Below are 13246 nucleotides of genomic sequence, written 5' to 3'. Positions count from 1 at the left end.
AATCTCACAATTGCACTATCAGTAGAGACGTAGCCATGGTAAATTTGTGAGATGATGATGGAAACAAAGAACTGCTGAGATTCAAACTCAGTGTCTCCTGTTTAAAAGACAGGCGCTTTAACCAACTAAGCCACAGCGCCACATGCTTACGATACAGAGTAGGCATGATAGAAAAGATAGGAGGTTTGTTTCTGAGATGATGAAAACAAAGCACTGCTGAGATTTGAACTCAGGGTCTCACGTTTACAAGACAGGTGCTTTAACCAACTAAGCCACAGGGTCACATGCTTACAACATGTATTGAAACCTGAGCACTGGTTCATTTCTTATGCAGAAGAAACTCTTAATCTCACAATTGCACTATCAGTAGAGACGTAGCCATGGCAAGTTTGTGAGATGATGACGGAAACAAGGCACTGTTGAGATTCGAACTCAGGGTCTCCTGTTTACAAGACAGGCGCTTTAACCAACTAAGCCACAGTGCCACATGCTTATGATATAGAATATGCAGATAGAAGGAATGCCACGGCAAGGACAAAAGTAGGAAACATTAGGAATGATTGAAAAGATAGGAAGTTTGTTTCTGAGATGATGAAAACAAAGCACTGCTGAGATTTCAACTCAGTGTCTCTTGTTTACAAGACAGTCGCCTTAACCAACTAAGCCACAGGGTCACATGCTTACAACATGTATTGAAACCTGAGCACTGGTTCATTTCTTATGCAGAAGAAACTCTTAATCTCACAATTGCACTATCAGTAGAGACGTAGCCATGGCAAGTTTGTGAGATGATGACGGAAACAAGGCACTGTTGAGATTCGAACTCAGGGTCTCATGTTTACAAGACAGGCGCTTTAACCAACTAAGCCACAGTGCCAAAAGCTTATGATACAGAATAGGCAGATAGAAGGAATGCCACGGCAAGGACAAAAGTAGGAAACATTAGGAATGATTGAAAAGATAGGAAGTTTGTTTCTGAGATGATGAAAACAAAGCACTGCTGAGATTTCAACTCAGTGTCTCTTGTTTACAAGACAGTCGCCTTAACCAACTAAGCCACAGGGTCACATGCATTAAAACCTGAGCACTGGTTCATTTCTTATGCAGAAGAAACTCTTAATCTCACAATTGCACTATCAGTAGAGACGTAGCCATGGCAAGTTTGTGAGATGATGACGGAAACAAGGCACTGTTGAGATTCGAACTCAGGGTCTCCTGTTTACAAGACAGGCGCTTTAACCAACTAAGCCACAGTGCCACATGCCTATGATACAGAATAGGCAGATAGAAGGAATGCCACGGCAAGGACAAAAGTAGGAAACATTAGGAATGATTGAAAAGATAGGAAGTTTGTTTCTGAGATGATGAAAACAAAGCACTGCTGAGATTTCAACTCAGTGTCTCTTGTTTACAAGACAGTCGCCTTAACCAACTAAGCCACAGGGTCACATGCTTACCACATGTATTAAAACCTGAGCACTGGTTCATTTCTTATGCAGAAGAAACTCTTAATCTCACAATTGCACTATCAGTAGAGACGTAGCCATGGTAAATTTGTGAGATGATGATGGAAACAAAGAACTGCTGAGATTCAAACTCAGTGTCTCCTGTTTAAAAGACAGGCGCTTTAACCAACTAAGCCACAGCGCCACATGCTTACGATACAGAGTAGGCATGATAGAAAAGATAGGAGGTTTGTTTCTGAGATGATGAAAACAAAGCACTGCTGAGATTTGAACTCAGGGTCTCACGTTTACAAGACAGGTGCTTTAACCAACTAAGCCACAGGGTCACATGCTTACAACATGTATTGAAACCTGAGCACTGGTTCATTTCTTATGCAGAAGAAACTCTTAATCTCACAATTGCACTATCAGTAGAGACGTAGCCATGGCAAGTTTGTGAGATGATGACGGAAACAAGGCACTGTTGAGATTCGAACTCAGGGTCTCCTGTTTACAAGACAGGCGCTTTAACCAACTAAGCCACAGTGCCAAAAGCTTATGATACAGAATAGGCAGATAGAAGGAATGCCACGGCAAGGACAAAAGTAGGAAACATTAGGAATGATTGAAAAGATAGGAAGTTTGTTTCTGAGATGATGAAAACAAAGCACTGCTGAGATTTCAACTCAGTGTCTCTTGTTTACAAGACAGTCGCCTTAACCAACTAAGCCACAGGGTCACATGCTTACCACATGTATTAAAACCTGAGCACTGGTTCATTTCTTATGCAGAAGAAACTCTTAATCTCACAATTGCACTATCAGTAGATACGTAGCCATGGCAAGTTTGTGAGATGATGACGGAAACAAGGCACTGTTGAGATTCGAACTCAGGGTCTCCTGTTTACAAGACAGGCGCTTTAACCAACTAAGCCACAGTGCCACATGCTTATGATAGAGAATAGGCAGATAGAAGGAATGCCACGGCAAGGACAAAAGTAGGAAACATTAGGAATGATTGAAAAGATAGGAAGTTTGTTTCTGAGATGATGAAAACAAAGCACTGCTGAGATTTCAACTCAGTGTCTCTTGTTTACAAGACAGGCACTTTAACCAACTAAGCCACAGTGCCACATGCTTATGATACAGAATAGGCAGATAGAAGGAATGCCACGGCAAGGACAAAAGTAGGAAACATTAGGAATGATTGAAAAGATAGGAAGTTTGTTTCTGAGATGATGAAAACAAAGCACTGCTGAGATTTCAACTCAGTGTCTCTTGTTTACAAGACAGTCGCCTTAACCAACTAAGCCACAGGGTCACATGCTTACCACATGTATTAAAACCTGAGCACTGGTTCATTTCTTATGCAGAAGAAACTCTTAATCTCACAATTGCACTATCAGTAGATACGTAGCCATGGCAAGTTTGTGAGATGATGACGGAAACAAGGCACTGTTGAGATTCGAACTCAGGGTCTCCTGTTTACAAGACAGGCGCTTTAACCAACTAAGCCACAGTGCCACATGCTTATGATAGAGAATAGGCAGATAGAAGGAATGCCACGGCAAGGACAAAAGTAGGAAACATTAGGAATGATTGAAAAGATAGGAAGTTTGTTTCTGAGATGATGAAAACAAAGCACTGCTGAGATTTCAACTCAGTGTCTCTTGTTTACAAGACAGTCGCCTTAACCAACTAAGCCACAGGGTCACATGCTTACCACATGTATTAAAACCTGAGCACTGGTTCATTTCTTATGCAGAAGAAACTCTTAATCTCACAATTGCACTATCAGTAGAGACGTAGCCATGGTAAATTTGTGAGATGATGATGGAAACAAAGAACTGCTGAGATTCAAACTCAGTGTCTCCTGTTTAAAAGACAGGCGCTTTAACCAACTAAGCCACAGCGCCACATGCTTACGATACAGAGTAGGCATGATAGAAAAGATAGGAGGTTTGTTTCTGAGATGATGAAAACAAAGCACTGCTGAGATTTGAACTCAGGGTCTCACGTTTACAAGACAGGTGCTTTAACCAACTAAGCCACAGGGTCACATGCTTACAACATGCATTAAAACCTGAGCACTGGTTCATTTCTTATGCAGAAGAAACTCTTAATCTCACAATTGCACTATCAGTAGATACGTAGCCATGGCAAGTTTGTGAGATGATGACGGAAACAAGGCACTGTTGAGATTCGAACTCAGGGTCTCCAGTTTACAAGACAGGCGCTTTAACCAACTAAGCCACAGTGCCACATGCATATGATATAGAATATGCAGATAGAAGGAATGCCACGGCAAGGACAAAAGTAGGAAACATTAGGAATGATTGAAAAGATAGGAAGTTTGTTTCTGAGATGATGAAAACAAAGCACTGCTGAGATTTCAACTCAGTGTCTCTTGTTTACAAGACAGTCGCCTTAACCAACTAAGCCACAGGGTCACATGCTTACAACATGTATTGAAACCTGAGCACTGGTTCATTTCTTATGCAGAAGAAACTCTTAATCTCACAATTGCACTATCAGTAGAGACGTAGCCATGGCAAGTTTGTGAGATGATGATGGAAACAAGGCACTGTTGAGATTCGAACTCAGGGTCTCCTGTTTACAAGACAGGCGCTTTAACCAACTAAGCCACAGTGCCACATGCTTATGATAGAGAATAGGCAGATAGAAGGAATGCCACGGCAAGGACAAAAGTAGGAAACATTAGGAATGATTGAAAAGATAGGAAGTTTGTTTCTGAGATGATGAAAACAAAGCACTGCTGAGATTTCAACTCAGTGTCTCTTGTTTACAAGACAGGCGCTTTAACCAACTAAGCCACAGTGCCACATGCTTATGATACAGAATAGGCAGATAGAAGGAATGCCACGGCAAGGACAAAAGTAGGAAACATTAGGAATGATTGAAAAGATAGGAAGTTTGTTTCTGAGATGATGAAAACAAAGCACTGCTGAGATTTCAACTCAGTGTCTCTTGTTTACAAGACAGTCGCCTTAACCAACTAAGCCACAGGGTCACATGCATTAAAACCTGAGCACTGGTTCATTTCTTATGCAGAAGAAACTCTTAATCTCACAATTGCACTATCAGTAGAGACGTAGCCATGGTAAATTTGTGAGATGATGATGGAAACAAAGAACTGCTGAGATTCAAACTCAGTGTCTCCTGTTTACAAGACAGGCGCTTTAACCAAATAAGCCACAGCGCCACATGCTTACGATACAGAGTAGGCATGATAGAAAAGATAGGAGGTTTGTTTCTGAGATGATGAAAACAAAGCACTGCTGAGATTTGAACTCAGGGTCTCCTGTTTAAAAGACAGGCGCTTTAACCAACTAAGCCACAGCACCACATGCTTACGATACAGAGTAGGCATGATAGAAAAGATAGGAGGTTTGTTTCTGAGATGATGAAAACAAAGCACTGCTGAGATTTGAACTCAGGGTCTCACGTTTACAAGACAGGTGCTTTAACCAACTAAGCCACAGGGTCACATGCTTACAACATGTATTGAAACCTGAGCACTGGTTCATTTCTTATGCAGAAGAAACTCTTAATCTCACAATTGCACTATCAGTAGAGACGTAGCCATGGCAAGTTTGTGAGATGATGACGGAAACAAGGCACTGTTGAGATTCGAACTCAGGGTCTCCTGTTTACAAGACAGGCGCTTTAACCAACTAAGCCACAGTGCCACATGCTTATGATATAGAATATGCAGATAGAAGGAATGCCACGGCAAGGACAAAAGTAGGAAACATTAGGAATGATTGAAAAGATAGGAAGTTTGTTTCTGAGATGATGAAAACAAAGCACTGCTGAGATTTCAACTCAGTGTCTCTTGTTTACAAGACAGTCGCCTTAACCAACTAAGCCACAGGGTCACATGCTTACAACATGTATTGAAACCTGAGCACTGGTTCATTTCTTATGCAGAAGAAACTCTTAATCTCACAATTGCACTATCAGTAGAGACGTAGCCATGGCAAGTTTGTGAGATGATGACGGAAACAAGGCACTGTTGAGATTCGAACTCAGGGTCTCATGTTTACAAGACAGGCGCTTTAACCAACTAAGCCACAGTGCCAAAAGCTTATGATACAGAATAGGCAGATAGAAGGAATGCCACGGCAAGGACAAAAGTAGGAAACATTAGGAATGATTGAAAAGATAGGAAGTTTGTTTCTGAGATGATGAAAACAAAGCACTGCTGAGATTTCAACTCAGTGTCTCTTGTTTACAAGACAGTCGCCTTAACCAACTAAGCCACAGGGTCACATGCATTAAAACCTGAGCACTGGTTCATTTCTTATGCAGAAGAAACTCTTAATCTCACAATTGCACTATCAGTAGAGACGTAGCCATGGCAAGTTTGTGAGATGATGACGGAAACAAGGCACTGTTGAGATTCGAACTCAGGGTCTCCTGTTTACAAGACAGGCGCTTTAACCAACTAAGCCACAGTGCCACATGCCTATGATACAGAATAGGCAGATAGAAGGAATGCCACGGCAAGGACAAAAGTAGGAAACATTAGGAATGATTGAAAAGATAGGAAGTTTGTTTCTGAGATGATGAAAACAAAGCACTGCTGAGATTTCAACTCAGTGTCTCTTGTTTACAAGACAGTCGCCTTAACCAACTAAGCCACAGGGTCACATGCTTACCACATGTATTAAAACCTGAGCACTGGTTCATTTCTTATGCAGAAGAAACTCTTAATCTCACAATTGCACTATCAGTAGAGACGTAGCCATGGTAAATTTGTGAGATGATGATGGAAACAAAGAACTGCTGAGATTCAAACTCAGTGTCTCCTGTTTAAAAGACAGGCGCTTTAACCAACTAAGCCACAGCGCCACATGCTTACGATACAGAGTAGGCATGATAGAAAAGATAGGAGGTTTGTTTCTGAGATGATGAAAACAAAGCACTGCTGAGATTTGAACTCAGGGTCTCACGTTTACAAGACAGGTGCTTTAACCAACTAAGCCACAGGGTCACATGCTTACAACATGTATTGAAACCTGAGCACTGGTTCATTTCTTATGCAGAAGAAACTCTTAATCTCACAATTGCACTATCAGTAGAGACGTAGCCATGGCAAGTTTGTGAGATGATGACGGAAACAAGGCACTGTTGAGATTCGAACTCAGGGTCTCCTGTTTACAAGACAGGCGCTTTAACCAACTAAGCCACAGTGCCAAAAGCTTATGATACAGAATAGGCAGATAGAAGGAATGCCACGGCAAGGACAAAAGTAGGAAACATTAGGAATGATTGAAAAGATAGGAAGTTTGTTTCTGAGATGATGAAAACAAAGCACTGCTGAGATTTCAACTCAGTGTCTCTTGTTTACAAGACAGTCGCCTTAACCAACTAAGCCACAGGGTCACATGCTTACCACATGTATTAAAACCTGAGCACTGGTTCATTTCTTATGCAGAAGAAACTCTTAATCTCACAATTGCACTATCAGTAGATACGTAGCCATGGCAAGTTTGTGAGATGATGACGGAAACAAGGCACTGTTGAGATTCGAACTCAGGGTCTCCTGTTTACAAGACAGGCGCTTTAACCAACTAAGCCACAGTGCCACATGCTTATGATAGAGAATAGGCAGATAGAAGGAATGCCACGGCAAGGACAAAAGTAGGAAACATTAGGAATGATTGAAAAGATAGGAAGTTTGTTTCTGAGATGATGAAAACAAAGCACTGCTGAGATTTCAACTCAGTGTCTCTTGTTTACAAGACAGGCACTTTAACCAACTAAGCCACAGTGCCACATGCTTATGATACAGAATAGGCAGATAGAAGGAATGCCACGGCAAGGACAAAAGTAGGAAACATTAGGAATGATTGAAAAGATAGGAAGTTTGTTTCTGAGATGATGAAAACAAAGCACTGCTGAGATTTCAACTCAGTGTCTCTTGTTTACAAGACAGTCGCCTTAACCAACTAAGCCACAGGGTCACATGCTTACCACATGTATTAAAACCTGAGCACTGGTTCATTTCTTATGCAGAAGAAACTCTTAATCTCACAATTGCACTATCAGTAGATACGTAGCCATGGCAAGTTTGTGAGATGATGACGGAAACAAGGCACTGTTGAGATTCGAACTCAGGGTCTCCTGTTTACAAGACAGGCGCTTTAACCAACTAAGCCACAGTGCCACATGCTTATGATAGAGAATAGGCAGATAGAAGGAATGCCACGGCAAGGACAAAAGTAGGAAACATTAGGAATGATTGAAAAGATAGGAAGTTTGTTTCTGAGATGATGAAAACAAAGCACTGCTGAGATTTCAACTCAGTGTCTCTTGTTTACAAGACAGTCGCCTTAACCAACTAAGCCACAGGGTCACATGCTTACCACATGTATTAAAACCTGAGCACTGGTTCATTTCTTATGCAGAAGAAACTCTTAATCTCACAATTGCACTATCAGTAGAGACGTAGCCATGGTAAATTTGTGAGATGATGATGGAAACAAAGAACTGCTGAGATTCAAACTCAGTGTCTCCTGTTTAAAAGACAGGCGCTTTAACCAACTAAGCCACAGCGCCACATGCTTACGATACAGAGTAGGCATGATAGAAAAGATAGGAGGTTTGTTTCTGAGATGATGAAAACAAAGCACTGCTGAGATTTGAACTCAGGGTCTCACGTTTACAAGACAGGTGCTTTAACCAACTAAGCCACAGGGTCACATGCTTACAACATGCATTAAAACCTGAGCACTGGTTCATTTCTTATGCAGAAGAAACTCTTAATCTCACAATTGCACTATCAGTAGATACGTAGCCATGGCAAGTTTGTGAGATGATGACGGAAACAAGGCACTGTTGAGATTCGAACTCAGGGTCTCCTGTTTACAAGACAGGCGCTTTAACCAACTAAGCCACAGTGCCACATGCTTATGATAGAGAATAGGCAGATAGAAGGAATGCCACGGCAAGGACAAAAGTAGGAAACATTAGGAATGATTGAAAAGATAGGAAGTTTGTTTCTGAGATGATGAAAACAAAGCACTGCTGAGATTTCAACTCAGTGTCTCTTGTTTACAAGACAGGCACTTTAACCAACTAAGCCACAGTGCCACATGCTTATGATACAGAATAGGCAGATAGAAGGAATGCCACGGCAAGGACAAAAGTAGGAAACATTAGGAATGATTGAAAAGATAGGAAGTTTGTTTCTGAGATGATGAAAACAAAGCACTGCTGAGATTTCAACTCAGTGTCTCTTGTTTACAAGACAGTCGCCTTAACCAACTAAGCCACAGGGTCACATGCTTACCACATGTATTAAAACCTGAGCACTGGTTCATTTCTTATGCAGAAGAAACTCTTAATCTCACAATTGCACTATCAGTAGATACGTAGCCATGGCAAGTTTGTGAGATGATGACGGAAACAAGGCACTGTTGAGATTCGAACTCAGGGTCTCCTGTTTACAAGACAGGCGCTTTAACCAACTAAGCCACAGTGCCACATGCTTATGATAGAGAATAGGCAGATAGAAGGAATGCCACGGCAAGGACAAAAGTAGGAAACATTAGGAATGATTGAAAAGATAGGAAGTTTGTTTCTGAGATGATGAAAACAAAGCACTGCTGAGATTTCAACTCAGTGTCTCTTGTTTACAAGACAGTCGCCTTAACCAACTAAGCCACAGGGTCACATGCTTACCACATGTATTAAAACCTGAGCACTGGTTCATTTCTTATGCAGAAGAAACTCTTAATCTCACAATTGCACTATCAGTAGAGACGTAGCCATGGTAAATTTGTGAGATGATGATGGAAACAAAGAACTGCTGAGATTCAAACTCAGTGTCTCCTGTTTAAAAGACAGGCGCTTTAACCAACTAAGCCACAGCGCCACATGCTTACGATACAGAGTAGGCATGATAGAAAAGATAGGAGGTTTGTTTCTGAGATGATGAAAACAAAGCACTGCTGAGATTTGAACTCAGGGTCTCACGTTTACAAGACAGGTGCTTTAACCAACTAAGCCACAGGGTCACATGCTTACAACATGCATTAAAACCTGAGCACTGGTTCATTTCTTATGCAGAAGAAACTCTTAATCTCACAATTGCACTATCAGTAGAGACGTAGCCATGGCAAGTTTGTGAGATGATGACGGAAACAAGGCACTGTTGAGATTCGAACTCAGGGTCTCCTGTTTACAAGACAGGCGCTTTAACCAACTAAGCCACAGTGCCACATGCATATGATATAGAATATGCAGATAGAAGGAATGCCACGGCAAGGACAAAAGTAGGAAACATTAGGAATGATTGAAAAGATAGGAAGTTTGTTTCTGAGATGATGAAAACAAAGCACTGCTGAGATTTCAACTCAGTGTCTCTTGTTTACAAGACAGTCGCCTTAACCAACTAAGCCACAGGGTCACATGCTTACAACATGTATTGAAACCTGAGCACTGGTTCATTTCTTATGCAGAAGAAACTCTTAATCTCACAATTGCACTATCAGTAGAGACGTAGCCATGGCAAGTTTGTGAGATGATGATGGAAACAAGGCACTGTTGAGATTCGAACTCAGGGTCTCCTGTTTACAAGACAGGCGCTTTAACCAACTAAGCCACAGTGCCACATGCTTATGATAGAGAATAGGCAGATAGAAGGAATGCCACGGCAAGGACAAAAGTAGGAAACATTAGGAATGATTGAAAAGATAGGAAGTTTGTTTCTGAGATGATGAAAACAAAGCACTGCTGAGATTTCAACTCAGTGTCTCTTGTTTACAAGACAGGCGCTTTAACCAACTAAGCCACAGTGCCACATGCTTATGATACAGAATAGGCAGATAGAAGGAATGCCACGGCAAGGACAAAAGTAGGAAACATTAGGAATGATTGAAAAGATAGGAAGTTTGTTTCTGAGATGATGAAAACAAAGCACTGCTGAGATTTCAACTCAGTGTCTCTTGTTTACAAGACAGTCGCCTTAACCAACTAAGCCACAGGGTCACATGCATTAAAACCTGAGCACTGGTTCATTTCTTATGCAGAAGAAACTCTTAATCTCACAATTGCACTATCAGTAGAGACGTAGCCATGGTAAATTTGTGAGATGATGATGGAAACAAAGAACTGCTGAGATTCAAACTCAGTGTCTCCTGTTTACAAGACAGGCGCTTTAACCAAATAAGCCACAGCGCCACATGCTTACGATACAGAGTAGGCATGATAGAAAAGATAGGAGGTTTGTTTCTGAGATGATGAAAACAAAGCACTGCTGAGATTTGAACTCAGGGTCTCCTGTTTAAAAGACAGGCGCTTTAACCAACTAAGCCACAGCACCACATGCTTACGATACAGAGTAGGCATGATAGAAAAGATAGGAGGTTTGTTTCTGAGATGATGAAAACAAAGCACTGCTGAGATTTGAACTCAGGGTCTCACGTTTACAAGACAGGTGCTTTAACCAACTAAGCCACAGGGTCACATGCTTACAACATGTATTGAAACCTGAGCACTGGTTCATTTCTTATGCAGAAGAAACTCTTAATCTCACAATTGCACTATCAGTAGAGACGTAGCCATGGCAAGTTTGTGAGATGATGACGGAAACAAGGCACTGTTGAGATTCGAACTCAGGGTCTCCTGTTTACAAGACAGGCGCTTTAACCAACTAAGCCACAGTGCCACATGCTTATGATATAGAATATGCAGATAGAAGGAATGCCACGGCAAGGACAAAAGTAGGAAACATTAGGAATGATTGAAAAGATAGGAAGTTTGTTTCTGAGATGATGAAAACAAAGCACTGCTGAGATTTCAACTCAGTGTCTCTTGTTTACAAGACAGTCGCCTTAACCAACTAAGCCACAGGGTCACATGCTTACAACATGTATTGAAACCTGAGCACTGGTTCATTTCTTATGCAGAAGAAACTCTTAATCTCACAATTGCACTATCAGTAGAGACGTAGCCATGGCAAGTTTGTGAGATGATGACGGAAACAAGGCACTGTTGAGATTCGAACTCAGGGTCTCATGTTTACAAGACAGGCGCTTTAACCAACTAAGCCACAGTGCCAAAAGCTTATGATACAGAATAGGCAGATAGAAGGAATGCCACGGCAAGGACAAAAGTAGGAAACATTAGGAATGATTGAAAAGATAGGAAGTTTGTTTCTGAGATGATGAAAACAAAGCACTGCTGAGATTTCAACTCAGTGTCTCTTGTTTACAAGACAGTCGCCTTAACCAACTAAGCCACAGGGTCACATGCATTAAAACCTGAGCACTGGTTCATTTCTTATGCAGAAGAAACTCTTAATCTCACAATTGCACTATCAGTAGAGACGTAGCCATGGCAAGTTTGTGAGATGATGACGGAAACAAGGCACTGTTGAGATTCGAACTCAGGGTCTCCTGTTTACAAGACAGGCGCTTTAACCAACTAAGCCACAGTGCCACATGCCTATGATACAGAATAGGCAGATAGAAGGAATGCCACGGCAAGGACAAAAGTAGGAAACATTAGGAATGATTGAAAAGATAGGAAGTTTGTTTCTGAGATGATGAAAACAAAGCACTGCTGAGATTTCAACTCAGTGTCTCTTGTTTACAAGACAGTCGCCTTAACCAACTAAGCCACAGGGTCACATGCTTACCACATGTATTAAAACCTGAGCACTGGTTCATTTCTTATGCAGAAGAAACTCTTAATCTCACAATTGCACTATCAGTAGAGACGTAGCCATGGTAAATTTGTGAGATGATGATGGAAACAAAGAACTGCTGAGATTCAAACTCAGTGTCTCCTGTTTAAAAGACAGGCGCTTTAACCAACTAAGCCACAGCGCCACATGTTTACGATACAGAGTAGGCATGATAGAAAAGATAGGAGGTTTGTTTCTGAGATGATGAAAACAAAGCACTGCTGAGATTTGAACTCAGGGTCTCACGTTTACAAGACAGGTGCTTTAACCAACTAAGCCACAGGGTCACATGCTTACAACATGCATTAAAACCTGAGCACTGGTTCATTTCTTATGCAGAAGAAACTCTTAATCTCACAATTGCACTATCAGTAGATACGTAGCCATGGCAAGTTTGTGAGATGATGACGGAAACAAGGCACTGTTGAGATTCGAACTCAGGGTCTCCTGTTTACAAGACAGGCGCTTTAACCAACTAAGCCACAGTGCCACATGCTTATGATATAGAATATGCAGATAGAAGGAATGCCACGGCAAGGACAAAAGTAGGAAACATTAGGAATGATTGAAAAGATAGGAAGTTTGTTTCTGAGATGATGAAAACAAAGCACTGCTGAGATTTCAACTCAGTGTCTCTTGTTTACAAGACAGTCGCCTTAACCAACTAAGCCACAGGGTCACATGCTTACAACATGTATTGAAACCTGAGCACTGGTTCATTTCTTATGCAGAAGAAACTCTTAATCTCACAATTGCACTATCAGTAGATACGTAGCCATGGCAAGTTTGTGAGATGATGACGGAAACAAGGCACTGTTGAGATTCGAACTCAGGGTCTCCTGTTTACAAGACAGGCGCTTTAACCAACTAAGCCACAGTGCCACATGCTTATGATATAGAATATGCAGATAGAAGGAATGCCACGGCAAGGACAAAAGTAGGAAACATTAGGAATGATTGAAAAGATAGGAAGTTTGTTTCTGAGATGATGAAAACAAAGCACTGCTGAGATTTCAACTCAGTGTCTCTTGTTTACAAGACAGTCGCCTTAACCAACTAAGCCACAGGGTCACATGCATTAAAAC

The 13246-nt window shown here is 41.3% G+C and overlaps 19 non-coding genes across 19 annotated transcripts; all 19 read right to left on the bottom strand.

The window, feature by feature from the left end:
- Nucleotides 1–411: 411 nt before the first annotated feature.
- TRNAT-UGU (transfer RNA threonine (anticodon UGU)) lies at nt 412–485 on the bottom strand. The gene has a single exon. It is a non-coding gene; the product is annotated as a tRNA-Thr (tRNA).
- A 699-nt stretch (nt 486–1184) lies between these two features.
- TRNAT-UGU (transfer RNA threonine (anticodon UGU)) lies at nt 1185–1258 on the bottom strand. Its single transcript has one exon. It is a non-coding gene; the product is annotated as a tRNA-Thr (tRNA).
- Nucleotides 1259–1921: 663 nt separating this feature from the next.
- Nucleotides 1922–1995, bottom strand: TRNAT-UGU (transfer RNA threonine (anticodon UGU)). Its single transcript has one exon. It is a non-coding gene; the product is annotated as a tRNA-Thr (tRNA).
- Nucleotides 1996–2313: 318 nt separating this feature from the next.
- Nucleotides 2314–2387, bottom strand: TRNAT-UGU (transfer RNA threonine (anticodon UGU)). The gene has a single exon. It is a non-coding gene; the product is annotated as a tRNA-Thr (tRNA).
- A 507-nt stretch (nt 2388–2894) lies between these two features.
- Nucleotides 2895–2968, bottom strand: TRNAT-UGU (transfer RNA threonine (anticodon UGU)). The gene has a single exon. It is a non-coding gene; the product is annotated as a tRNA-Thr (tRNA).
- Nucleotides 2969–4023: 1055 nt separating this feature from the next.
- Nucleotides 4024–4097, bottom strand: TRNAT-UGU (transfer RNA threonine (anticodon UGU)). The gene has a single exon. It is a non-coding gene; the product is annotated as a tRNA-Thr (tRNA).
- Nucleotides 4098–5080: 983 nt separating this feature from the next.
- On the bottom strand, nt 5081–5154 carry TRNAT-UGU (transfer RNA threonine (anticodon UGU)). Its single transcript has one exon. It is a non-coding gene; the product is annotated as a tRNA-Thr (tRNA).
- A 699-nt stretch (nt 5155–5853) lies between these two features.
- TRNAT-UGU (transfer RNA threonine (anticodon UGU)) lies at nt 5854–5927 on the bottom strand. Its single transcript has one exon. It is a non-coding gene; the product is annotated as a tRNA-Thr (tRNA).
- Nucleotides 5928–6590: 663 nt separating this feature from the next.
- TRNAT-UGU (transfer RNA threonine (anticodon UGU)) lies at nt 6591–6664 on the bottom strand. The gene has a single exon. It is a non-coding gene; the product is annotated as a tRNA-Thr (tRNA).
- A 318-nt stretch (nt 6665–6982) lies between these two features.
- On the bottom strand, nt 6983–7056 carry TRNAT-UGU (transfer RNA threonine (anticodon UGU)). Its single transcript has one exon. It is a non-coding gene; the product is annotated as a tRNA-Thr (tRNA).
- Nucleotides 7057–7563: 507 nt separating this feature from the next.
- TRNAT-UGU (transfer RNA threonine (anticodon UGU)) lies at nt 7564–7637 on the bottom strand. The gene has a single exon. It is a non-coding gene; the product is annotated as a tRNA-Thr (tRNA).
- A 663-nt stretch (nt 7638–8300) lies between these two features.
- On the bottom strand, nt 8301–8374 carry TRNAT-UGU (transfer RNA threonine (anticodon UGU)). The gene has a single exon. It is a non-coding gene; the product is annotated as a tRNA-Thr (tRNA).
- Nucleotides 8375–8881: 507 nt separating this feature from the next.
- Nucleotides 8882–8955, bottom strand: TRNAT-UGU (transfer RNA threonine (anticodon UGU)). Its single transcript has one exon. It is a non-coding gene; the product is annotated as a tRNA-Thr (tRNA).
- Nucleotides 8956–9618: 663 nt separating this feature from the next.
- Nucleotides 9619–9692, bottom strand: TRNAT-UGU (transfer RNA threonine (anticodon UGU)). Its single transcript has one exon. It is a non-coding gene; the product is annotated as a tRNA-Thr (tRNA).
- Nucleotides 9693–10010: 318 nt separating this feature from the next.
- TRNAT-UGU (transfer RNA threonine (anticodon UGU)) lies at nt 10011–10084 on the bottom strand. The gene has a single exon. It is a non-coding gene; the product is annotated as a tRNA-Thr (tRNA).
- Nucleotides 10085–11067: 983 nt separating this feature from the next.
- Nucleotides 11068–11141, bottom strand: TRNAT-UGU (transfer RNA threonine (anticodon UGU)). Its single transcript has one exon. It is a non-coding gene; the product is annotated as a tRNA-Thr (tRNA).
- A 699-nt stretch (nt 11142–11840) lies between these two features.
- TRNAT-UGU (transfer RNA threonine (anticodon UGU)) lies at nt 11841–11914 on the bottom strand. Its single transcript has one exon. It is a non-coding gene; the product is annotated as a tRNA-Thr (tRNA).
- Nucleotides 11915–12577: 663 nt separating this feature from the next.
- TRNAT-UGU (transfer RNA threonine (anticodon UGU)) lies at nt 12578–12651 on the bottom strand. The gene has a single exon. It is a non-coding gene; the product is annotated as a tRNA-Thr (tRNA).
- A 318-nt stretch (nt 12652–12969) lies between these two features.
- TRNAT-UGU (transfer RNA threonine (anticodon UGU)) lies at nt 12970–13043 on the bottom strand. The gene has a single exon. It is a non-coding gene; the product is annotated as a tRNA-Thr (tRNA).
- Nucleotides 13044–13246: the final 203 nt, after the last annotated feature.

This window comes from Ranitomeya variabilis, chromosome 7 (genome assembly GCF_051348905.1).
Source record: "Ranitomeya variabilis isolate aRanVar5 chromosome 7, aRanVar5.hap1, whole genome shotgun sequence".
NCBI classification, from domain to species: Eukaryota; Metazoa; Chordata; class Amphibia; order Anura; family Dendrobatidae; genus Ranitomeya; species Ranitomeya variabilis.
Note: the sequence above shows the minus strand (reverse complement) of the source record. Positions and strands in the feature narration are given on the sequence as shown.